Source organism: Neofelis nebulosa, chromosome 8, assembly GCF_028018385.1.
Source record: "Neofelis nebulosa isolate mNeoNeb1 chromosome 8, mNeoNeb1.pri, whole genome shotgun sequence".
Classification (NCBI taxonomy): Eukaryota; Metazoa; Chordata; class Mammalia; order Carnivora; family Felidae; genus Neofelis; species Neofelis nebulosa.
Window position 1 is genome coordinate 138625316 of NC_080789.1, and position 26895 is coordinate 138652210.

The window sequence follows — 26895 nt, forward strand, 5'->3', positions numbered from 1 at the left end:
TATTTGTTGGGAGATTTTTGATAACCGATTCAATTTCTTCGCTGGTTATGGGTCTGTTCAAGCTTTCTATTTCCTCCTGATTGAGTTTTGGAAGAGTGTGGGTGTTTAGGAATTTGTCCATTTCTTCCAGGTTGTCCAATTTGTTGGCATATAATTTTTCATAGTATTCCCTGATAATTGTTTGTATCTCTGAGGGATTGGTTGTAATAATTCCATTTTCATTCATGATTTTATCTATTTGGGTCATCTCCCTTTTCTTTTTGAGAAGCCTGGCTAGAGGTTTGTCAATTTTGTTTATTTTTTCAAAAAACCAACTCTTGGTTTCGTTGATCTGCTCTACAGTTTTTTTAGATTCTATATTGTTTATTTCTGCTCTGATCTTTATGATTTCTCTTCTTCTGCTGGGTTTAGGCTGCCTTTGCTGTTCTGCTTCTATTTCCTTTAGGTGTGCTGTTAGATTTTGTATTTGGGATTTTTCTTGTTTCTTGAGATAGGCCTGGATTGCAATGTATTTTCCTCTCAGGACTGCCTTCGCTGCGTCCCAAAGCGTTTGGATTGTTGTATTTTCATTTTCGTTTGTTTCCATATATTTTTTAATTTCTTCTCTAATTGCCTGGTTGACCCACTCATTCGTTAGTAGGGTGTTCTTTAACCTCCATGCTTTTGGAGGTTTTCCAGACTTTTTCCTGTGGTTGATTTCAAGCTTCATAGCATTGTGGTCTGAAAGTATGCACGGTATAATTTCAATTCTTGTAAACTTATGAAGGGCTGTTTTGTGACCCAGTATATGATCTATCTTGGAGAATGTTCCATGTGCACTCGAGAAGAAAGTATATTCTGTTGCTTTGGGATGCAGAGTTCTAAATATATCTGTCAAGTCCATCTGATCCAATGTATCATTCAGGGCCCTTGTTTCTTTATTGACTGTGTGTCTAGATGATCTATCCATTTCTGTAAGTGGTGTGTTAAAGTCCCCTGCAATGACCACATTCTTATCAATAAGGTTGCTTATGTTTATGAGTAACTGTTTTATATATCTGGGGGCTCCGGTATTTGGCGCATAGACATTTATAATTGTTAGCTCTTCCTGATGGATAGACCCTGTAATTATTATATAATGCCCTTCTTCATCTCTTGTTACAGCCTTTAATTTAAAGTCTAGTTTGTCTGATATAAGTATGGCTACTCCAGCTTTCTTTTGGCTTCCAGTAGCATGATAAATAGTTCTCCATCCCCTCACTCTCAATCTAAAGGTGTCCTCAGATCTAAAATGAGTCTCTTGTAGACAGCAAATAGATGGGTCTTGTTTTTTTATCCATTCTGATACCCTATGTCTTTTGGTTGGCGCATTTAATCCATTTACATTCAGTGTTATTATAGAAAGATACGGGTTTAGAGTCATTGTGATGTCTGTATGTTTTATGCTTGTAGTGATGTCTCTGGTACTTTGTCTCACAGGATCCCCCTTAGGATCTCTTGTAGGGCTGGTTTCGTGGTGACAAATTCCTTCAGTTTTTGTTTGTTTGGGAAGACCTTTATCTCTCCTTCTATTCTAAATGACAGACTTGCTGGATAAAGGATTCTCGGCTGCATATTTTTTCTGTTTAGCACACTGAAGATATCGTGCCAAGCCTTTCTGGCCTGCCAAGTTTCAAAGGAGAGATCAGTCACGAGTCTTATAGGTCTCCCTTTATATGTGAGGGCACGTTTATCCCTTGCTGCTTTCAGAATTTTCTCTTTATCCTTGTATTTTGCCAGTTTCACTATGATATGTCGTGCAGAAGATCGATTCAAGTTACGTCTGAAGGGAGTTCTCTGTGCCTCTTGGATTTCAATGCCTTTTTCCTTCCCCAGTTCAGGGAAGTTCTCAGCTATAATTTCTTCAAGTACCACTTCAGCACCTTTCCCTCTCTCTTCCTCCTCTGGGATACCAATTATGCGTATATTATTTCTTTTTAGTGTATCACTTAGTTCTCTAATTTTCCCCTCATACTCCTGGATTTTTTTATCTCTCTTTCTTTCAGCTTCCTCTTTCTCCATAACTTTATCTTCTAGTTCACCTATTCTCTCCTCTGCCTCTTCAATCCGAGCCGTCGTGATTTCCATTTTGTTTTGCATTTCGTTTAAAGCGCTTTTCAGCTCCTCGTGACTGTTCCTTAGTCCCTTGATCTCTGTAGCAAGAGATTCTCTGCTGTCCTGTATACTGTTTTCAAGCCCAGCGATTAATTTTATGACTATTATTCTAAATTCACTTTCTGTTATATTATTTAAATCCTTTTTGATCAGTTCATTAGCTGTTGTTATTTCCTGGAGATTCTTCTGAGGGGAATTCTTCCGTTTGGTCATTTTGGACAGTCCCTGGAGTGGTGAGGACCCGCAGGGCACTTCCCCCGTGCTGTGGTGTATAACTGGAGTTGGTGGGCGGGGCCGCAGTCCGACCTGATGTCTGCCCCCAGCCCACCGCTGGGGCCACAGTCAGACTGGTGTGTGCCTTCTCTTCCCCTCTCCTAGGGGCGGGATTCACTGTGGGGTGGTGTGGCCCGTCTGGTCTACTTGCACACTGCCAGGCTTGTGGTGCTGGGGAGCTGGCGTATTAGCTGGGGTGGGTAGGCAAGGTGCACGGGGGCGGGAGGGGCAGGCTTAGCTCGCTTCTCCTTAGGTGATCCACTTCAGGAGGGGCCCTGTGGCAGCGGGAGGGAGTCAGATCCGCTGCCGGAGGTTTGGCTCCGCAGAAGCACAGAGTTGGGTGTTTGCGCGGAGCGAGCAAGTTCCCTGGCAGGAACTGGTTCTCTTTGGGATTTTGGCTGGGGGATGGGCGGGGGAGATGGCGCTGGCGAGCGCCTTTGTTCCCCGCCAAGCTGAGCTCTGTCGTCCGGGGGCTCAGCAGCTCTCCCTCCCTTTGTCCTCCAGCCTTCCCGCTTTCTGAGCGGAGCTGTTCACTTCTGACCTCCCAGACGCTAAGTCGCGCTTGCTGTCGGAACACAGTCCGTCCGGCCCCTCCGCTTTTGCCAGCCCGACTCGGGGGCTCTGCTTGGCCGGCGAGCCGCCCCTCCGCCCCGGCTCCCTCCCGCCAGTCCGTGGAGCGCGCACCGCCTCGCCGCCCTTCCTACCCTCTTCCGTGGGCCTCTCGTCTGCGCTTGGCTCCGGAAACTCCGTTCTGCTAATCCTCTGGCGGTTTTCTGGGTTCTTTAGGCAGGTGTAGGTGGAATCTAAATGATCAGCAGGACGCGCGGTGAGCCCAGCGTCCTCCTACGCCGCCATCTTCCGGACTATTCTTCATTAAATTTTTTTAATGTTTATTTTATTTTTGAGAGACAGAGAGAGAGAGAGAGAGAGCACAAGAAGGGGAGGGGCAGAGAGAGGGAGACACAGAATCTGAAGCAGTTTCCAGGATCTGAGTTGTCAGCACAGAGCCCGATGTGGGGCTCGAACTCACATACCGTGAAATCATGACCTGTGCCAAAGTTGGGTGCTTAACCGACTGAGCCACCCAGGCGCCCCAACGCGGTTTGCAAATTTTAAATACATTATATTTTCCAAAGCAAACCGTGGAATTTTATAATACATTTGATTCCCCACTAAATGGATCTTAACCACAAGGTTGTTTGAACAGACCTTACAGTCTAGCAAGATCAATCATAATAAAAAACTAACAAAATACGAGTTTGAAATCTCGTAGTGAAATGCACTAGCGAGGAATTCACAGATGGAGAAATCTATTGTGAGAAATGACCAATCTAAGTCATTTTGGTGCGAGTGTAATCTGCAAGGAGAAAAGAGCAGCCCACTCTAATATGCCTAGTAAATCATTATCCAGGGGATAAATTATGCCTTTATGGTGAACCCTGAATGAGCTTGCTCTGCTTGTGGTCGATAGAGTAAAGACGGTGATTGCCAAAAATGTAGCTCTCCCAGTATGAAGAATGGGGCTTGCCTCTGTAGCGTATTTCCAGAAGGATGCTCCCACCACGTAGTCCAACTGAGGACTTCACATTCACTCTATTTCCTCTGAGTCTGGTAAGTTCAAAGTCATGAAATTACTTATGAGTCTGAAAAGATACAGCCACAGGAGGTCAGAGCGGGTGATGGAGGAACGACCCCTGAAGCTCCTCTGCTCTAGGAAAGCAATGAGAACATTAGCAACAATGATCAGAATAGACTTTTTCAGAGCTCAGGAAACTAACCAAAGACAACAATCCAGGGAATGTTTATTTAAAAAAAAAAAAAGAAAAAGCAAACAAAAACCTGCTTAATCTTGGTAAGAACAGCAAGTTTTTTGGAGTTTTAACAGAACTTTTCCCATTCCCCCTCCGCGCTCTCAGCTCTGTGGTGGCCTTGGAAACACCATACGCTCCTGGGGAAGATGGGCAGCCTGGCAGCGACCCATGGCACAAGCCCAGTTCCCAGACAACTGTCATTATTTTAACCGGCTGTGGTTCCCAGAAGACCCCACGCGTCAGCCTTGTCTCAATCTGAACGGACTCAGAGATCACCGAGAGCAGTAGCTTTTTGGAAGGCATTTGTTGAAATTGATCAGGCAACATTTTCATTTTCCAGTGGCCCTAGGGTGGGTGACAATATGCCCAACAATAGGCCAACCAAAACGGTTACAAGGAAAAGCTGGAGGAGGAAGACATCTTCTGTGTGTGTGGGGCGGGGGTTAATAAAGCCCTGGCATATTCCTGGGCATCTGGAAGGCTCCGTGCACGTGCAGAACTGTGCTCATGCCCAGGGCTGTGCCCGTGCTTAGAGAAGATCTAAGTTGTGGAAGCTCTCACGGCTGCCTGACCCCGAGACTCTGCTCAAGTACAAAGTGAGGCTGAGGTAGAATTTTCAGACACCTGGCTGGGTCTTGAAGGCATTCGCGAACACCAGCACAGAGCCTGTCAACAGAGACTGAGAGCCTTCTTGCTTCCAGGCATTTAAGGAAATTCCTCTTGAATCATTAGCTGACCGCGAAGCTAACTGAGCACAAAGAATACAGACTTTCAGAACTGGTTCTGAACATTCATTAACAAAGAACAACACACACCGTGTGTCTGTATGGATCTGGTTTCCAGTGTTGACGTTACATTATTTGAAATACCCGTTTTAAACAAAAATTGCTGTATGCACAAAGGAAGAGGAAGGTAGGACCTATACAACAGAAGAAAAGCCGTCAACGGAGACCACTCCTGAGGAAGCCCAGATACTGTGTTTAGAAGGCAGGGATGCCATTCACGAACCTGCTTGTCCTGGGTTTGGCAATGCCCCCCACCCTCACATCCACACCCATCAAGAACTTCAGACAGTGAGCTTATTTGAAAATAGAGTTTTTACAGATGGAACTACCTAAGTCACAATGATGTCATCCTGGATGAGGGTGAGGACTAAGGGTGTCTGTAGGACTCTATTCAACATCAGCAGAATACACAGTTTTCTAAAGAGCATCTGGAACATTCTCCAGAATAGATCATAGGATAAGCTGTAAAGTGAGACCCCCCCCTTTTTTTTTTTAAAGTTTATTTATTTATTGAGAGAGCGAGAGAATCCCAAGCAGTCTCCACACTGTCAGCGCAGAGCCTGATGCATGGCTTGAACTCACAAACCATGAGATTGCAACCTGAGTTGAAATCAAGAGTCAGAGGCTTTACCAATTGAGCCACCCAGGAGCCTGAAATGCGACCCTTTTTACAGTTAAAAATACTGAAATGGTGAGATATCAACTCTGATCGTAGCGGAATGGTATTCGAAATCGGCAACAGAAGAACAATTAGGAAATTCACAAATCTGTAGAATGTGTCCAAGAGACAAATCCACAGAGATTTCTCTAGATCAGTGTTGTCCAGGGGCTGAGGGGAGGGGGGGAAGGGGCATTCTGCTAGTGGCTATGGTATTTCTGTTCTCTGGAGTGAAAATATTTGAGACATATATAGCGGTGATGAATAAACCACTCTGTGAATAAGTACACTGAAAACCACTGATAGGTACACTTCAAAAATGTGAATTTCATGGTGTATTTTAATCTCATTTGTAAAAATGTATGCAAAAAAAAGGCACAGCCATGAAATAGAGAAACAGACCTCTTGACACACACACACACACACACACACACCCATATATATATATATTTAACAGGAGCACTTATGGCCAGAAATGGACTAGACACAGGAACCGTTTTCACAGGAAGATTACAAGCACTCATATCCTGTATTTCAAGCAATCTGGATTTGGTAACAAAACCCACGACAGCGTTCGTTATGTAACTGTTTGTTTTAAAATATACTGACTTAGTGGAGACAGTGAGTCTTTAATTCCCACTCATTTATGTGGTAGTCATAGCACCTCACCAAAACGTTCCCGTCTTAATCATAACAGGATTTGACATATCTGGGCAATTCTTTACATACTGTTCACATTACCTCATTTCATCCTTGCAACAACCTTTTCAGCTAGACTCAGCACTTTTGTTCTCATTTTATGTATGAGGAAACCAAAGAGCAGAGCATGTGAGGGTCCTATTCAAGATATCATAATACACCATTGATGGAGGCAGTCCCCAGCTCCTGATTCCCATTCTTAAATTACTTCCCAAACACACAGAAGGGAGAAAGAACTCCAGCTAAGAAAAGTGTCCATTAATTTAAACACTTGGCGAGAACATTTCTCCTACTGGCTTAAAAAAAAAAAAAATCAAGCCAATATGTGGTTTCATTGTAGTGAATGAAATGTTCCCTCAGCTTTATTTTTAATGCCTCCCTCTTTTGAATGGGTTGAAGAACCTTTCATATCTAGCAGTTTTTACATTGTGAGACAGACTGTTCGTATCATCATGTTACTCTTTTATTTATTGATTTATTAAAAAATTTTTTAATGTTTATTTATTTTTGAGAGAGAGGGAGAGAGAGAGAGAGAGAGAATGTGAGCAGGGGAGGGGCAGAGAGAGAGGGAGACACAGAATCCGAAGCAGGGTCCGGGCTCTGAGCCATCAGCACAGAGCCTGACACGGAGCTGGAACCCACGAACCGTGAGATCATGACCTGAGCCGAAGTCGGACGCTCAACTGACTGAGCCACCCAGGTGCCCCATCACGTTACTCTTTTAAAAAGACATTTTGATTCTGGGTAGTTCACAGATGCAAATATGTTAACAGGCTGGAACTTCATCTCTGTTTGTAGAAAATCCCAAGACGCGTGGAGAAGTTATTATGAACAGAAATAGGTCTACGCCTCAGGAGGATTCCTGAAGAGGCATTCAAAAACCCACCAGGAGGCTGCAAACACCCCGTGAAACCTGGCCCAGGGAGGTGATGCTCTGCCCTGCAGACAGAATATTGACAGGGAAAACTCTTTGAAAGCCGGGAGCCCCGTTGACAAGGGGCTTCCAGGAGTTTCTATCTCGGTGCTTTTTTCCACGCCACCTAGATTCGCTCGGCTGTGCCATCGGAATCTCTGACTGGAAACTGAATGGACCCAGCGTCTGTTTGAGGACTTCTGGGACCCGATCAGCTGACATCACCCAGGGCCCGAAACCGAACTCCACCCGGAGTCGGAGGTGGGGAATCCCTGGGGACTCGTTCCCATGACTCACCCCTGCTGTCTGCAAACAGCCGCTGGGAGACATGCCTGCTGAGTGTTTACTTACCGCGGTGACCGTGCCCTTGCCACTCCTGAGTGATTTTAAGTTGGACTGAAACAAAAGGAAACTCAAATGAGAACACAGTGTGACAAAGACTTTGCCCTTTTCTCCAGAAACTCCGGATCTCGGGAGAGCCCTGTGCGGTAGCTGCCCTAGGCTGGGCTGGAGATTTGTGTTTACAGGGAACGTGAAAATCCAGGAAACTCGGACAGGGCTGGTAAATGTGAAGGAGGAAGAAACAGAAGCCATGCTAGTTGGGCATGTGTGTGGGGCGGTTAACGTCATTGTAGTAAAAACATGTTTATTTGTGCCATTCTTAAATAGAGAGGTGTTTTCAATAATGCTGAATGAGTTCATTCAAGCTTTTCCTGAAAAAGACTGCTTTAGGTTAACCTTTTTTAAAAAAGGACTTTGTTTTTTTAATTTTATTGATTGATTTTTTTACTGTTTACTTTTGAGAGAGAGACAGACCGTGAGCAGGGGAGGGGCAGAGAGAGAGGGAGACACAGGATCTGAAGCAGGCTCCGGGCTCTGAGCTGTCAGCACAGAGCCCGACGTGGGTCTCGAACTCAGAGACTGTGAGATCATGACCTGAGCCGAAGTCGGATGCTTAACCGACTGAGCCACCCAGGCGCCCCAAGGCTTTATTTTTTTAAGAGCAGTTTTAGAGTCACAGCAAAATGGGGCAAAATGTACGGAGATTTCCCATATACCTCCTGTCCCCCGCATCCCCCTCCAGCCCCGCCCCCCGCCCCATCAACACCCCTACTTGATGGCACATTTGTTACCAAGAATGAATCTGCACAGACTTGTCATCATCACCCTGAGTCCACAGTTTACATTAATGGTCACATTCTATGGGTCAGGACACCTGTGTAATGGCACATATGTACCATTATGATCCCGTGCGGAGTATTTTCACTGCCCTAAAAAGTCCTTTGCGCTCTGCCTGTTCATCCCTCCCTCCCCCAAACCCTGGAAACCACTGATCTTTTTACTATCTGCCTAGTCGTGCCTTTTTCCAGAATGTCATACAGTTGGATCACACATGTGTAGTCTTTTCAGATTGTCTTCTCAGGTCACCTTCAGAAGTTTTTGGCTATTAAAAATTCAAGAGTTACAAATTTAGGAACTGTTGCTATGAAAGAATAATTAAGACTTGCCATACTTTAGCACGTTGTTATTGTAAAATGACGCTTTTTTTTTCCCCCCCTGAATGACACAGTTTTCTAAGGCACAGTGGGAGTTAAAGAAAGCTGTCCACACCGACTCTGTTCTCAGAGAAGGACAGGAGCGAGAATGTACATGTCGCCCAGAGACAGACAAGAGGGATAGAGCTGTCTGGCCATAAAGGGGACACTGGGGGGCCCAGAGCCCGGGCCGGAGGGAGGTGCTCTGCAAACAGTGTTAGGGGAGGAGCCTTTATAGGCTGGACCATTCGGAGTCTTCGAGTCACAAGCTCACAGTTAAAACGGGACATGGGACACACGTAATCCCGCAGGCCGTTCACGCAGTCGGTGTCCTTTGTGGCCAACGGGGCTCCTGGGAGAGGAGCCCACGGAGGCGACACGTAGGACGAAGCCCCCAAAGCGCCCTTGGAGCTGAGCTGTGGCGTTGCCCTGAGACGCACGCCAAAGACTAGTTCTTTCTGAGAAGCGAGAGAACAGAAAAGGAGAAAGACAGAGTAGAAGGAGCCAGTGCAGACCTGGGTTGATCACCTCTGCTGCAGGGTCCGCTTCTCTGCGCGCTGGCCACAGAGTAGGACACGTTTCTGCCAGGGTGACTGATTCCTGTTAAGGTTACAGTGAACTGTGTCACCACCGCCAGATACAGAGTATGAAGTGACTTCCTAAGTCTATCTGGCATACACCTTCGGTTACGTCACTGCAAAGGAGATATTGCATAAATGCTTTCTTGGCTACTTTTGCAAAGCTGTGTTCCCTCAAGAGGAACAGAAACAAAATCTGCCTCTTTTTCATCACGTAAAGCAGTTTAGTTGCCATAATATGGCTTTTGTATATTGAGTCACTTAGCCTCCTCTGCCATTTGGTGCCCCAGTTTGGCTCCTGGACGGGCCCACAGCTCGCAGACTGGAGTAACGCCCCCCCCCCCCCCAGTCTTTCCTTTCTGTTAATAGGGTCCGGTGCGACCACGTGCCCGCTCATTGTCGGTGGTCACCCAGGGTCAGTGGGGTTAGAGGAGGTGGGAGGGAAAGAAGGGAAAGGGTGAGGAGGAAGAAGAGGAGGAGGTCAGCGGGGAGAGGGCACAGAGAAGGGGACCCATGGAGGAATCTGCACGATGCAAGGCACACAGGCTCCACTTACTCCTGACTGTTCGTACAGCTTCATAACACCCATCGTGGGCAGGCTGCGTTCTCTGTCACCTGTCCTCTGGCGCCGCTGATCACCGTCCGCCCTTTCCTACTGATCTGCGATTGGTGACGCTGATCTCTGCCTACTGTGCTGCCCAGGGGCCTGTGCCCTCCGGCTCCTATAGGGTCAGCCATGGAGGCAGGGACGGTGATGGGAAGGGGGGATGTTGGGGTGCTTATTCCCTCCCGACGCCCTGTGGCACCATGTTCCAGAAGTGGCTACCATCCCCTCGAGACACATCTTGTCCGCTCAGGCCCTGGGGTGGCTGTGGCTTCCTGTGGCTGCTGGTCCCTGGTCACGTCACCACCTGCGGGAAGGGCATTTAGATTCCTTCACAGCTGGCACACTGCACCCCCACTGCTATGCAGGCCACTGTCACTTCTGCTGTGAAAAAGTGTCACAGCCAACAGCTCCTGGCCCACAAGGTTATGCCACTCTCTCCTCCTCGGGAACAGCTGGTGGCCAGCAACAGACTGAAGAGGGTATAAACAGTATTTTAAAAAAATACTTATTTATTTTTGAGAGAGAAAGAGAGAGAGAGAGAGAGTGGGTTAGTGGAAGAGAGAGATGGAGACACAGAATCCAAAGCAGGCTCCAAGATCTGAGCTGTCCACACAGAGCTCGATGCGGGGCTCCAACTCACAGACCACGAGATCATGACCTGAGCCCAAGTAGGACACTTAACTGATTGAGCCACCCAGGTGCCCCACAAACAGGCCCCTTTTTGCAGAGTGAGTCCCCCGCCGAACTCTCTTCGGCAAAACCCTTTGCGAGTGCTGTCTACTTCCTGAATTTATCTGGCTGTCTGTTATCTGTTTAGCTTGAGAGCAGAGACTGCCTGACTATGGCTCATAGATCACAAAAATCGAAGTTATTGTCCAAGTGAAAGTAAATATTCTACTGTTTTGTTCAGAAACAAAACCACGTTTTTGGTCTCCTAGAACGTATTCTTCCCCACTGACATGATAGAAAAGTTGGCAGACTGTGAGTTAATACATAGAAAAAGATGCATTAAGTAAGGACATGTTTTCGGTCAAGTTCACCGTGAAGTCCATTGCGTGGAGGGTAAATCAATGCAGAGCTTGTGAAACTTTCTCCGTTAATATGTGCACAATATCAATATTGCCACCAGACGATTCTGCAAAATTTAATTGGCCAGGGCTGAAGAAAGTTTGCTGAAATCTGCATATCGTTCTTAATTCCTTCATTTTAATAGCAGTGAGGCATTATCAGCCCCGCATGTTTATACAGAGCTTTGCTCATTTCACGGCCTTTCACATAATTATCTCATTTGATCCTCACATCGCCCCATGAGTGACAGAGCACCAACCATGGCAAATATGACTTGCTGGTCCATCTTGCAGGATCCTGAAGGGACTTCCCACAGTAGCTTACATGCTCTGCGGGGACGGACAGATTCAACATCGGTGGGGGGAGGCATTCCATGAAAAAGAATCAATGTTTTGTTTGGAAATGACAAATCCCTGCTTCTAAGTATCACAAACCCTAATCTAGTATATTCCTGAATCATATATGATATATCTGGACTCGTTTTTAAAGCAATTATCCCAAGTTTTTAGAGCAAATTTGAGGGGCGCCTGGGTGGCTCAGTTGGTTCGGCATCTGACTTTGGCTCAGGTCATGATCTCATGGTTTGTGGGTCTGAACCCCATGTGGGGCTCTGCTGATAGCTCAGAGCCTGGAGCCTGGAGCCCGTTTTGGATTCTGTGTCTCCCTCCCTCTCTCTCTCTCTCTGTCGCTCCCCCACTTGCGCTCTGTCTCTTTCTGCCTCTTGAAAGTAAATAAATGTTAAAAAAATTTTTAAAGCAGATTTGAGACTATGGTATAAAAAAGCCTGAACCAAATTTCAATATTTAACAGATAAAATCACACACCATAATGCGACAGGCACCGAAGCATTAAGACTTGACTTGGGTGTGTCCCATAGACTAGAATCTGCCATCAGGAAATACAGTAAAAGTAGATTTGCTTTCAAACAGATTTCCCCTTTGCTTTTTTCTCGATCTCTTTGGATCCGCCGCTGTGACTACTGATGTGGCTATTTTAACTTGGTTATGGCTAAGCCAGGACTGTATTTACACATTGTCTGCATTTCCCCTCCAAACCAGCACGTGTATCTGAATTTGGTGGCAACAGTTGAGAAAGACGTTTGCCTTCGATGTCTTTTGCTGACTGTAAGTAAATTGCCTGTAGATCTGGAGACTTCATCATATCAAACCCAGCTCTGAGGAAATGCTGAATTTCGCAAAAGATAACAACAACAAAAAACCCCCTTGGCTGAGTCAACTTCCAAAACAAATTGGAACTTCAGATAACTTCAAAATGAGGAAAGGCTTTTACCAGCTGTAGAGTTACAATGCAGACGGTTGTCACAGTTTAGGCTCTTTATAAAAAAATCACACACAAAAACCTGGGAAACTCAAAAAAAATTATTAAAGTCTCTCTGTGCATATACTCTCTGTATACTGTATCGTATATATATATACGATATATATGCAGTACTATATATTATATGTATATAACACTACATGCATATAAATATACACACAAACATATACATACATTTAAAGTAGAATACTATAAAAATATATGTAGGAAGTATATAGAGTATATGAAAGTGTATTAAAGTACATAAGATACTCTCAAAACTGTAAAACACTGAATAAAGAAATTAAAGACAACACAAAGAAATGGAAAGACATTCCATGCTCATGGACTGAAAGAACAAATATTGTTAAAGTGTCCATACTACCCAAAGCAATCTCCAGACTTAATGCAACCCCTATCAAAATACCAACAGCATTTTCCACAGAACTAGAACAGACAGTCCTAAAATGTCTATGGAACTGCAAAAGACCCCAAATACCCAAAACCATCCTGAAAAAGCAAAACAGAGCTGGAGGCATCAAGATTCCAGATTTCAAGTTATATTATAAAGCTGTGGTAATCAAAACAGCATGGTACTGGAACAAAAACGGATGCATAGATCAATAGAACATACTAAAAAGTCCAGGGGGGGGGGGGGAAATCACAATCATATGGCCAACTAATCTTTGACCAAGGAGACAAGAATATGCAATGGGAAAAAGACAGTCTCTTCAACAAAGGGTGTTGGGAAAACTGAACAGCCACATGCAACAGAATGAAACGAGACCGGTTTCTTACATCCTAAAGAAAAATAAACTCAAAATGGATTAAAAACCTAAATCTGAGACCTGAAATCATGCAAACCCTAGAAGAGAGCACAGGAAGTAACCTGACAACATTCTTAACATCTTTCTAGAGATGTCTTCTAAGGCCAGAGAAACAAAAGCAAAAATGAACTATTGGGACTTCATCAAAATAAAAAGCTTCTGCACAGTGATGGAAACAATCAACAATACTAAAAGACAACCTGTGGAACGGGAGAAGATATTTGCAAATGGCATATCTGATAAAGGGTTAGAATCCAAGATATATAAAGAACTTAAAAGTTTCAATGGCAAAAAAATGAATAATCCAATTAAAAATGGGCGGAAGACCCAAACAGACATTTTTCCAAAGGCATACACACGGCAGACAGATACATGAAAAGGTGCTCAACATCACTCATCATCAGGGAAATACAAATCCAAACTGCAGTGAGATATTGCCACGTATCTGTCAGAATGGCTAAAATCAAAAACACAAGAAGCAACACGTGTTGGCGCGGATGTGGAGAAAAAGGAACCATCGTGCACTGTTGGTGGGAATGCAAACTGGTGCAGCCGTTGTGGAAGAGAGTATGAACGTTCTTCAAAAAGGTAAAAATAGAATTACCCTATGACCCAGCAATCACACTCCTAGGTATTTACCCAAAGAATGCAAAGACACTAATTCAAAGGGATGCGTGCACCCCTATGTTTATTGTAGCATTATTTGCAATAGACACATTATGGAAGTAACCCAAGCGTCCACGGATGAATGGATAAAGAAGATGTGGTATATATATAATGGCATATTATTCAGCCGTAAAAAGAATGAAATCCTGCCATTTGCAATGACGTGCATGGATCTAGAGGGTTTTATGCTAAGCCAAATAAGCCAGTCAGAGAAAGACAAATACCAAATGGTTCCACGCATTTGTGGAATTCAAGAAACAAAACAAATGAAAGAGGAGAAAAAGAGACAAGCCAACACACACTTAGTTCACTACAGAGAAGAAACTGCCGGTTACCGGAGGGGCGGTGGGTAGGCGATGGGTGAAGTAGGTGAAGGGGGTTGAGAGCACACTTCTCTTGACAAGCACCGAGCAGTTTATCCAAGTGCTGAATCACTACATGGTCCACCTGAAAGTAATATAACACTATGTGAGCGAGGCTGGAATTAAACTTTAAAAAAAAAGAAAAGAAAACCTCAAGGTATACAGAGGCTATAAAAGTGCATAAAAGTATAGGAAGTCGTATTTACCATAAAAGTATGTATGTAATACATGAACATTACTAACCTGTTCAATGTGTTCACACACTAATATCAGTCATATATACGAAGCATTAAGTAGCATATTAAAATATATGCTATTCTAATATATACTCTTTTAAAATATCCTAATGTATTTTTAGAAATGGAAAGAGATCTGGTTTCGTTTCTGTCTGTGTTTCTACATGTGAGGCCCACATTTTGCTCGATTATTCCATCAGCAGTGGTCAAGTCGGTCCCTGATTCTGAGCCCACTTCCCCACAGTGTATGTGTGAGTTTGCCCCCTCGCAGGCTTTCTGAAGAATTAGCTCAGGGTTTGTAATTTCACACACAACAGTCTCCGCCACAAGAGATGCTTGCTAACAGCGGGTTGAGGACCACTGGACAACTTACTAACGGCGGACGGTAGGGGGCAGAGGTGTCCACGTTTCTCTGATTTGGGGAGCTCGGCTTCTGTGTGGAGTCCCGGAAACCGTTTGGCTTCAGACATTTGCTACGGTCACAACTTTCGTAAGAAGATTTCTGGTCTGTTCTCTTACTTTCCAGCCTCCAAACAGGTAACTTTTTACCATTGTAAAAGTAATACAAATTTATAGAACAAAATTTGGAAAATACCCAAGGTACAGCAGCAGAAAACAAAACCAAACAAACCACTCAAATTCCTATTGTCGAGGAACAAATATTCGATAATATTTTGTCTTATTTGCCTTTATACTTTTGTGTGTGCATGTGCATATATACAAAATATTATAATGCATGAATACAATAAATACAAAAGAGCATTGTATATATCGTTTTCATTCACACATATACAGTTTTTAAAAATGCAGATCACTCTGTAATATTCAATTATAATTTCTGTTTCTTTTGCTGAGTTTTGGTCGTGAACAGATAAAATTCATTACAGAATACACCAGGCTTAAGCACTTTGCAAAAGGGATTAAATATTGCATGACCGCGGGCTGTGTGACGGAAATAGAAGGGGTCTCTCCTCTTCAGCATAACTGGGTCACAGAGACCCAGGCATGATGAGCTCATTACAAACCCACATTCTACGGTATTGTTGCAAAGAGTCTTAACTCAAGCTCAGGAATGTCAAAGTCTCAGCATATCTCACGGTCTATAAACTCTCACTTTATATGCATGTAAGTGTTTTATATTTTGTGCCCGTGGGATTTCCATTTTGAGATTGCTCTAGCCTTTTTCCTACATGTGCCCCACAGTATTTACTTAGAATAGTTTTCAACCATTTTAGTTTTCTGTCCTGTAACTTGGAAACCTTGACTAATACAATCTTTCAGGCTGTCAAGAACTAATAGTCAGAAATTAAATCAGTTCAGTTTACTCTTTCTCTGAATAAAAATGTGTGAGGAGCTATGATAATCTAATTCATGGAAAAATGGTAAACAATGCAGACTATCAACTTTCTAGCCTGTGTGTGAAATGCCACTCTCAGAAAATGATGGCTAAGAAGTGATGATTTTCTTTGTAACTTTTATGTTCACTAAAAAATAAAGACTTGTTTCTCATTCAATAAATGTTGCTGGAAATCAGATATCCATGTGCAAAAAGTAGATAATATTAAAAAATAAATTCCACCTAATGTAGGACTAAATATGAAAAGCAAAACTTAAAAAATGTAGAAGAAAATATAGAGAAAGTCTCTTTCCATCCATAAGGAAGAAAAGAATTATTATTATTATTAAAAAAATTTTTTTTAACGTTTATTTATTTTTGAAGGACAGAGAGAGACAGAGTGCAAGCCAGGGAGGGGACAGACAGAGAGGGGGAGACACAGAATCCGAAGCAGGCTCCAGGCTCTGAGCTGTCAGCACAGAACCCGACCTGGGGCTCAAACCCACAAACCATGAGACCATGACCTGAGCCGAAGCCAGATGCTTAACGGACTGAGCCACCCAGGCACCCCAGAAGAAAAGAATTATTTAAAGCAAATCCTGAATCATGAAGGCAATTCATCAATCAATAAAATACGTAATATGTTAAATATTAGACCAAATGTTCCACAGTAAAGATAACAAGCCACAGATAGGAAGAATAAATACGCTGATAGTGTGTATAACCCATAAGAAATTAGTAATCAAACCATTTAAAGTTGTCTAACAAGTCCTCCAGGAAGAGACCTAAAAAGGGGAACAAAAAGTGAAGGAGAAGAAGAAGAAATTCACTGAAGATGAAATTTTCATGGTCAACCGAGAGATGCCATGGTGTTAAAAGAGTGGGGGTGGGTTGGGAAATAAATGGACTGCCCCTTAGCAGAACGGGTGAGTATAGTTTTGTGTAGTTACCAACTAGAATACGTTGCTTGGATTTTTGTATTCTTAAAATCGTTTGTTGAAATGGTCTCGGTCTCTCTTTCCAACAATTTACACAAAGCTACGAAACGGGATTCAGTGCTATGTATGTAAGTTACAATTTACGCGCCAACGGAGAGAACTGCACGGAGTATGATTTTGTTCGCATATTCTCAAAGCAATGTGTTCTTTACCAACACAAGAACCGAGAGCTAAAACAAACTAAATTTATATCAAAGAAAATGGCTGCTCTTGCTATGAGAAAGAAAATGGCTGAAATCTTAGGTGTCTTTGGATGAGATGGGAACAATCAAAACGGAAATAAAGTTGCTTTCTGATTGCAAATTTGTGTTGGAGTAAAAGATAATCTCAGAATAGTGGAGAGTCCATGGAGTACTAAGAGCTGATGAGAGGTAATTCCTAGAATGAAAAACACAGGCTGGAACGAATGGGCCAAACAATATTGTCTTGCTTTGGGAGGCTAGGAAGGTGGTCAGGTTAAGGTCTATAAGGAATTGTCATGGAGGGAAGGCTGCAGAGTGCAGAGAAAATAAAGAAAAAATCCAGCCACTTGATGATAGCAGCATCTTCCGAAAATAAGGCTCTGATCTTATTTCCGTTTAATAACGTTTGATAGCTCCCAATTTCCTATAGTTTTGGTCTCGTACTCTTTCAGCAGCAAGTCTGGTAGCATTGAAAAACCATCAGTGTGATTCCAAAAACCTTTGCAAAGACCATTCCTAAGAATCTGTCCCTCACCTCACCTCAGGACACTTTGCATGTTACTCCAGGTGTCCACTGAGCACCCTGGGCAAGAGATATCACCAACGGCTCTAAGATTTAGTTTCAATTTAAAATAAGTCCTGGGGCGCCTGGGTGGCTCAGTCGTGTCCGACTTCAGCTGAGTTCGAGCCCCGTGTTAGGCTCTGTGCTGACAGCTTGGAGCCTGGAGCCTGCTTCAGAATCTGTGACTTCCCACCCCCCCATCCCCTCCCCAGCTCGTGCTCTGTCTCTGTCTCTCAAAAAATAAATAAACGTTAAAAAATTTTTTTAAATAAGTCCTTGCAATGAACTCATTGGTAAATCCTTTAATGCCTTAAGATTCAGAGAGAAGATTCGGATCCTGGGTCCTGCAGATGACTCAGTGTTATACAAAGCCTAAAACCTCCGAGTGGGGCCAGGGAGGCATCCCACATCAGTACAATATGGAATTACCTAATCTTTTAATTATTGGTTAGGAAACCAACCAGTTGCGAAAACAGCAAGTCTTTTATGACTTTATGATGCCGTTGTGTCTGTGAGCTCTCACCATTGGCTTTGCAGAATTTCTGTGTTAGTGAAATTGTTGAGATTGCTGGTCAAGATTATTTTGTAAATTTTATTTATTTGTTGTTAAAATAACACAGGCCACGTGGAAAGGATTATGTGGTGCCATTTAGCAATGGGTTGTGTCCCATTTAAATGCTTTTGCATTGTATACAAGTAATATTAAGATGGGGCAACTCATCCATCTCTATGAAATGATCACCTACGAAATGAGTGAGGTTCTACCCTGATAACTGACCAAATTTGGAAGTAAAATCTATTAAATCTGCTTGAAGACACATATGCGTGTATTAAACCAAGCGTGAGATAGTTAATTTCCCTGCTATCCAGCTGCAAATTTTTTTCATTTTCCTTATTTACTTTTTATTTTTTTATTTTTTATTTATTTATTTTTTTAACATTTTTTAATTTATTTTGGGACAGAGAGAGACAGAGCATGAACGGGGGAGGGGCAGAGAGAGAGGGAGCCACAGAATCGGAAACAGGCTCCAGGCTCTGAGCCATCAGCCCAGAGCCTGACGCGGGGCTCGAACTCACGGACCGCGAGATCGTGACCTGGCTGAAGTCGGACGCTTAACCGACTGCGCCACCCAGGCGCCCCTTATTTACTTTTTATTAATGAAAAACTCTTAACCACCAATTTTAGGTCCACATTTTTACATAGCACCTGACAGGAAATTAGTAAATAAACACCGATAACAGCAATACCCTGACTTCTCCCCTGCAACCTCTTCCTGTACTCTACCTGTTCATCCCTTTTTCTCCCTAGTCCCTGGCAACCACTAATATTTTTACTCTACATAGTTTTGCCTTTTCTAGAAAGTTATACAGTTGGAATCATACACTGTGTAAGCTTTTCAGATTTTTTTTCACTTAGAAATATGTGTTTACGTTTTCTCCACGTCTTTTCATGGCTTGATAGCTCATTTCTTTTTATTTCTTTTTATTTTTTATTTTTTTTTAGCTCATTTCTTTTTAGTGCTGAATAGTATTCTATTGTCTGGGTGGACCGTGGTCTATTTTCTCATTCACCTATTGAAGGTGATTGCTTCCAGGTTTTGGCAATGATGAATAAACCTGCTGGAAACACCCGTGTGCAGGTTTTTGCGTGAACGTTAAGTTTTCAGCTTCTTTCAGTAAATAGATGCCAAGCAGCAATCATGACAGTTTTAAGAAAAGAATGACACATGTCCTGGAAAATCGGAGAAGCAGAAGAAAAGAAAATGAAAACGTAATCTGAGATGGAGTTCTTGGGTTGTGCAATCTGTGTTCGAATCACTGGAAAGTAGGCCAGAGTGGGATCCAGGGAGCTTCTCACCCATGAAATGAGTGTTTTGTGAGCAGGTAGTCTCTCCATCTATTGGGTCAGAGTCTGGATTAGTCACACACTTCAGGTGACAGACTGGTGAAAACGTCGTCAGGGCTAATCAAAGGGTAACAGACATCTTTCCATTATGCACCTATTCACTTCCTGTCCACTGACTACCCTTCTGCATTGTATCGTCAGCCACAGCATTATGCTTGGCATGGAAACAGACACTGTATAAGTGGCAGGATTCTTTTCACATCAGGGGCCGCTTACGGCAATAGAGAGGTTTCTACGGTGTCACACTTTCCAGCATAAAAGTCACACATTTCCCCTAAAGTCATTTAATATTTCAATCCTGGAATACTCCACGATGTCAAACAATCTGAATCCTTTTACTTTTTGTTGTAGAAGTAGGTAAAGAAAACATCAACGTACATAAAAATCCCACAGAGGACCCTTGAAATCAAGCAGTAGATAACACTGCCTGGCAGTCCGTCACAGTGCTGAGGATTTTCATGATTCAGAAAACATCACAGTCGGGTGAAACCAACAGGACTTTTTATTAAATGTCACTCAGTCCCAGGGCTCGTTATGCGTCTGCGTTCCACTCATGGACTCCAACACTGGGGTTGCAATCAAAAGACACCTTGAGTTGAACTTACAAATCCTGTCAGTTAGTCTTCCTCTGGAAGTAAAGGGACAAGCAAGCACCACCCCACCCAGCTCCAAGCTCCAATCACACACACACACACACACACACACACGAAAAAGAAAGAAAGAAAGAAAGAAAGAAAGAAAGAAAGAAAGGAAGGAAGGAAGAAAGAAAGAAAAAGAAAGGAAGCCGTGTCTCATTTAGGACAAAGATGCACACTTCTCTGTGTTGTGCATTTTTTAAAAATTTCTTTTAACATTTATTCATTTTTGAGAAACAGAGCATGAATTGGGGAGGGGCAGAGAGGGACGGAGACACAGAATCCGAAGCAGGCTGCCGGCTCTGAGCTGTCAGCACAGAGCCCAACGTGGGGCTCGAACCCACGAACTGTGAGATTGTGACCTGACCTGAAGTCGGGCGCTCAACTGACTGAGCCACCCAGGCGCCCCCTTCTGTGCTGTGCATTTAAGTAAAACATGTACTTCTGAAGCCTAAAATTAGTGGCAAAGGAAATTTACAAGTCCCACTTACAAGTCCCCTTCATTTTCAGAATCGGTGCATTTTCTGCATGTGCACAGCACACGTTCCATGGTGGCATTGCTGTGTGTGGTCTCATGGCAGTTGTGCACATAAACACACAAACGGAAAGGCAGGTAAGAGTCCTATCGTTCAGTGAGAATGATCACAGGGTAAACAGTGGTGACAGCGAGCGGTATTGCCCGTCAGCACAGAGGGACTTCTCCCCAAACCAGCAGCTGCTCCCAGGCGACCTGGCTGTGCTGTGCTCCCCCCACCACCTGCTAGCACCTGGCTGTCTACAGTCGCCGGACCCGGCTGTGCCTCTCCAGTCTGGTGGCGCACATGTGAAGTGTAGACGCTAAGCTCCTCGACCCACAGACACGCACCCTTTATCACACCATCACCATATCGTGTTGCAATGATCAACTTGCTTGTCGCCACCACTAGGCTGCATGCGTCCTGAAGGTTGACCCTGGGTTTGGCGTCCGGTGGTGGTGCTCCATACGTATTCCTGGAATGAGTGAGTATGTTGCCATGGCAGCATGAAATCAACGTAATTTTGTGGTTGTCGTTAATGTGAAGGATGTAAATCACAACTGCTACCCTGTAGGCCATGACTAATATTAATTGGTATCTCCATTCCTAATTACACATTCGTGTTCCTGTTGATGTTTCTACAATGAATGAAACGCTGGCTCCGGGAAAATCCCCATTCTTTGGAAACAATGGCAGGAGAACACATGTGTATTCCCACTTCATGCAAGAGACTTCCATGGGTAAAAATAAGTTGTGTGTGTTTGATGATGAATTCTGGAAAAAGAAAAGAAAAGAAATGTCTGTTGTTCCGGGCCCTGAGCTGTTGTTTGAAAGTGTTTAATGGAGACGGATGTTGTTGCCATCACTTAGGGATTGTATATATATTTCAACATTTTCATTCTGTTCCGTTTTCATACTTTCATTGTGTTTGGCAATATTGGGCAGCTGTATGGACACACTGAATTTTGAGCCACAAAAGTAGGGTAAGTCACCTAAAACGCCTACTACGCTTGCCTTCCAGGATAGATAAATCATAGTAATTTCTACCTTAGATTCTTTTCTCAGACCTCCAATAATTATTTCTAATCTAATTCTTAATTTCTAGTATTATTATTTATTTTACTTCTATATGGTTTCCTATGAATATCAAATGGCTCAAAACTATCATTGGTTGTCATAACCAAATTTTGGTCATTTTGATAAAATCCAACATACTACTTAAAACTCTTCCTTCAAAATAACACAAATTGCAGAAATATTCTTAATTCAGTGCAGGATATTTTATTTATATTTACATGGTTTACATTGCGAGGTGTGTAGTCAGGAAATTTAAATGATCATAGTTGTGGCGTGATTTCCCCCAAAGATACCGACAGAGAGGTAAAGGAAGGTGGGTTGAAGATCACTGAGCGATTACGAGGTTTTCCTCCTAATAAAGATTCGGCTGATGCCTGTTTTTTTCAAAGTCTGGCAGAGTATTTCACAGTAGCAACAGGCATCTGGTTTTGGATTTCTGTATTTGAAAATTTGCAGTATTTTCAGATCAAACTTGTTGCAAGGGATCTGAATGTGTAAAGTTCGTTATAACCGTAAAACGAGAGACGAGTGGTTCTGGATTCTCCCTGGGCCTGATCTCTGGCTGACCAAGGGATTTGCTGACTGTGTCCTTCTCCGGGCTCCGAGCGGTGGGGGAGGCTGGCTGCCATTCACCCCCTGCTGAGAGTTGCATCCACCATCTGCCTGCTCTCGGCTTTGCTTCCAGAACAGCTGCCCGGGTCACTTATTTTGACTAAGATGTATCAGAATTGGAGAGTTTGAAAAATGGATGGAAAATGTTCATCCTACCAAGTCTTAGATGGTCATGATTCGACCACTTCAGAAACTCCAGGAAAACAATCTTCGGCGGTATGGAATCCCGTGAAGTGTCTGCACGACGATATTTGTGTGTTTGGATTCTGTTCCAGTTTCCAACGTTCTTCCTGTTTTCAAGGGACACTTCATCTCTGCAGCACTGGATTTAAAACACGTCTGCAAATTCTTGGACCATCAGGAGGTGGAAACTAACCCTTCCCCTTGAAGATGGTCTGGACTTTGAGATGAACAGAATGAGGTAAAAGTGAACTAGCCCCTAGAAAACCATCGCATCTTGGCACCCCGACCCCCGGCCCCAATCTCTCTCTGTCTTCTGGGGTGTTTGCTCTTGGAGATGTGCCACCATACTCTGAGGGAGCCCCCACCGTTCGGAGAGGCCAAGAGTAATACTGCAGCTAGTAATGATATGAATGCTACGTGATTAATCCTGGCAGTGAAATATAAGCAGGGTGGGTGTATTTCCTTTCCAAGCAAAACAATGAACACCCCATGTTTCTCTTTTCCTACAACAAATGAGAGGTGCATCTGGGGTGTATTTACACGGCACAGCTATCTGACGGCGGTGTTTTCATCTGTCTGGGTTCCTGAATGAGTAACAAGCAAACACATATGCAAGTCCTTGACTCACGGACCCTTAATTATTAGGCTTTTAAAGGAAATATGTGGAAACGTATAGGAATGCATAAAAGTAAAATGTGTAGGCGAAATAAAAAATCTAGAGCCTTTCTTCCTGCTGGTTCATCTGGCCATACCCTTCTTATTGTCTCTGAGACAACAACCTTGTGTGTTTGCTGAAAAAAATGCAGGGCACTTAAAGCCATTGAGGAAATTGATTTTTCTTCATGAGCCAAATTTTCCTTTTTCTATTTTATTTTCATTTTTAAGTCTACAGAGAAGATGAATTACCTGTTAGACAGGTTTTCCATCTTTTGGTACATCTAAGTCGAGGATAAAAAAAAAAATGAAGAATTGGAATGTGTTTCCATTGCCAGGAATGGAATTCATTAACATTTGAGATTCACTAATTCTATCGATCGGTTGCTGGAGGACTTGGTTTAAATTGGTCCACTTCTACCTCTGATGCGTAGGCAAGTGGGAAGCCACCAAAGCAGGAAGGAATGTGTGACACTCTTTATGTTCGGGGTGGAGGAAAGAATGGGCAGGGCCAGTGTCGCCTCTTCATTCCAATTTCTTCTTTTTCCTTTGTTCTTCCTTTTTTTTTTTTTTTTTCCGGTCTTTGCTGAGAAACCAGTTATTTGAATCCCCCTCACCGCACTCTCATGGAACATGTGATTAGCAGGAGACCGTACATTTGCCCTCAACCGCATGCCTGCCAGGAGCATCCAAACGAGCTTTGGCATTGCTTCCAATTTCTATGGGACTGACTTTTCAGCTCCATTAAGACTGATGACAAAGGAACTATTTTTGGTGCCTCTATGAAAGAAACACTCCGGAGCCTGTTAGTTTTCAACCATCCTGCTGTTCGAAGAGAAAAGTGCCAACAAAGCCACTGTTCTCAAACAGCACTGAATTCTCTTACCGCTGTGGGTTTGCCCTTTAGTCTACCCACTTGGCCAAAGGTGCGGCTCATCAAGGTGAAAGAGCCCTGCTGGTTGCCTCTCCAAACCAAGGGACCAAGGTGTGCTGCTCCTTTTGTTATGCGCAGATTATGTATCTTCAGAATGATTTTTTGTCTTCAAGTGTTAAACAGGGGTGACATTTCGGTAGCTCATCATGGGAGATAGTTTGGAAACGCTCCCTCCTCTACTCTCAATCTCTGCTCCCACAAATACACACCGGTGCATATTCAAATTGAGGTTTGCCTAACTTCCCAGAGCAAGTGGAGAAAAATCCCTATGACCGCAGACTAGTAAGACTTCTCACGCTCTCTCTGTATACCCATAATTCAACAGCATGCACTTAATAACAGTGGGCAAAACTGTATCGGCTATTAATGAGGAATATGCAAGAGAGAGAATGCATGGGCCCAGAACCCCGGCGAGAAAAGCATAAAGTTGGTGAGAACTGTCAGTGAGAGCAGAATGGATGATTACGAAATCTCTAGCATGATTCCACAGGATGATGTGAGAGGCACAATGGAGATATAATCTGGAGAATACGTCAGTTGGAGAACAGAAGTTGAGGTAACGCATGGTTTAAAATTTGGATGACTAATAGAAGGTACTGTCTCAGATAAAAAAAAAAAAAGACTCATGGAAAGAGATTAGAAAGACACAGTACAGGCGAAGAAACCTGGGATCCATTAGGTTAGAAAAAAGAATACCGGTGGTACAGAACAATAACTCTGCTCAAATGATCTGAGTAGTGTCGTGGAGAAGATGGTGAAGCTTAGTAGACTTTCTCTGTGTTTCTACGGAGGGAATTCTTTTTTTTTTTTTTTTTAACGTTCTTTCAACAAATATTTATTTATTTATTTATTTATTTATTTTTCAATATATGAAATTTATTGTCAAAATGGTTTCCATACAACACCCAGTGCTCATCCCAAAAGGTGCCCTCCTCAATACCCATCACCCACCCTCCCCTTACAGAGGGAATTCTTTAAGAAGAATCATAAACATTGAAATATATGGGCCCATAAAATTTTTTAAAAGTATCTGTTGGAGAAAAACAAGGAATTGGGAAGCCTTGGTAAGTGGTGAACACGGGCGGTGGTCAAGCTGAAGGGATGGACAGTGAACAGTCTCGTGCAGGGCAGAAAGTGCAATCCCCCCCTTTGCTCCTTGCTGTGCCTTGTCCTGTGGCTCAGCTCCCACATCCAGTATCCGACGATGTCCTGTTAATTCCACACATTTTTGTGTTGAACGAACAGCTTACTATGTGTTGTACACCAAGGAAGTACAGGAAGACCTTGGATTGCAAGGAACTTGCTCTGCGAGTGTTCCACAAGACACGCAAACGTTTCTAATAAATTTTAACTGGAGAGATGAGCGACGTCTTACCATACAAGTGGTTTGTGATGCCGAATGTCACACGATCACAAGTGAGACAACGGTTCTTGAAATTCACTTTGATATATGAGTGCTTTGGACGACAAGCATGTTTCCAGAACGAATTATGCTTGCAAACCAAGGTTTTACTCTACGTAGGGGTCATCCTGGTGAGAAACACAGAGCAGTTTCATGCTGCTATGGGTCTTACACTCAGTGGCAAAGTAGAGAAAGATTGACAAAGAACATCATTTCATGCAGGTATGAGTGCCATGGAGACAAAGGAAAAAGCAGGCTAATGAGGTGGGTGGACAAGGTTAGTTGTTCCATTTTTTTCCAGCTTTAGTGAGGAATGATTGACAAGTGTAAGTGTATAGTTAAGGCATACAACGTGATGATTTGATATATGGACACACTGTGAAATGATCACCACAATCGAGCTAATTAACACACCCACCTCTCCACATAGGGGAGTGTGTGGCTGAGAACATGAAAGCTCTACTTTCTTAGAAAACTTCGAGTACACAATAAAGTATTATAAACTCTAGCCATCACGCCATGACTTAATCATCTTATAACTGGATGTCTGTACCCTCTCACCAGCATGTCCCCTTCTCTCCCTCCCCCCCCAGCCACTGGCAACCACTGTTCCACTCTGCTTCCAGTTTCCACAGATAACCCTATTTGTCTCTCTGTGTCGGGCTTATTTCATTTCGCAGAATGTCCTCCAGGTTCATCCATGATGTCACCAATGGCAGGATTTCCTTTCCTGCATGGCTGAATATATTTCATTGTATGTATATATATATATATATATATATATATATATATATATATATGTATATATATGCCATTGTTTCTCTATCCATTTACCCAATGGTGGACACTCAATTGGATTCCATGTCTCTGCTATTGTGAAAAATGATGCAATGAACATGGGTGTAGATAGCCCTTTGAGGAACTGATTTCATTTCCTTGGGTATATACTCAGAAGTGGGATTGCTGGATCATATGGTAATTCTATTTTTTTTTTAATGTTTTATTTAGTTTGAGAAAGAGAGCATGAGTGGGGGAGGGGCACAGAGAGAGGGAGAAAGAGAATCCTGAGCAGGCATTATGCTGTCAGCGCAGAACCCGGTGTGGGGCTTGATCCCACCAACTGTGAGGTCATGACCTGAGCCAAAATCAAGAGTTGGACACTTACCTGGTTGAGACATGCAGGTGCCCCAGTAGTTCTATTTTTAGTAGATGGGACGTGCGTACATTTCGGCAGTACGGCCAACATGCCTTGTCGACTGATGGGCTGTATGTGGGTGGGGGTGTGGCCAGAGAAGGGTGGTGAGGGAAAGAGGAGAACACAGAGTGATTTGAGGTTTTGTCTTGAGTGACTGAGTGATACTGACAGAGAGGAGGACAAATGTGGAATGAGCAGATCGTGCGTGTGGCAGGGACAGTGCAGAAGGAGCGAAG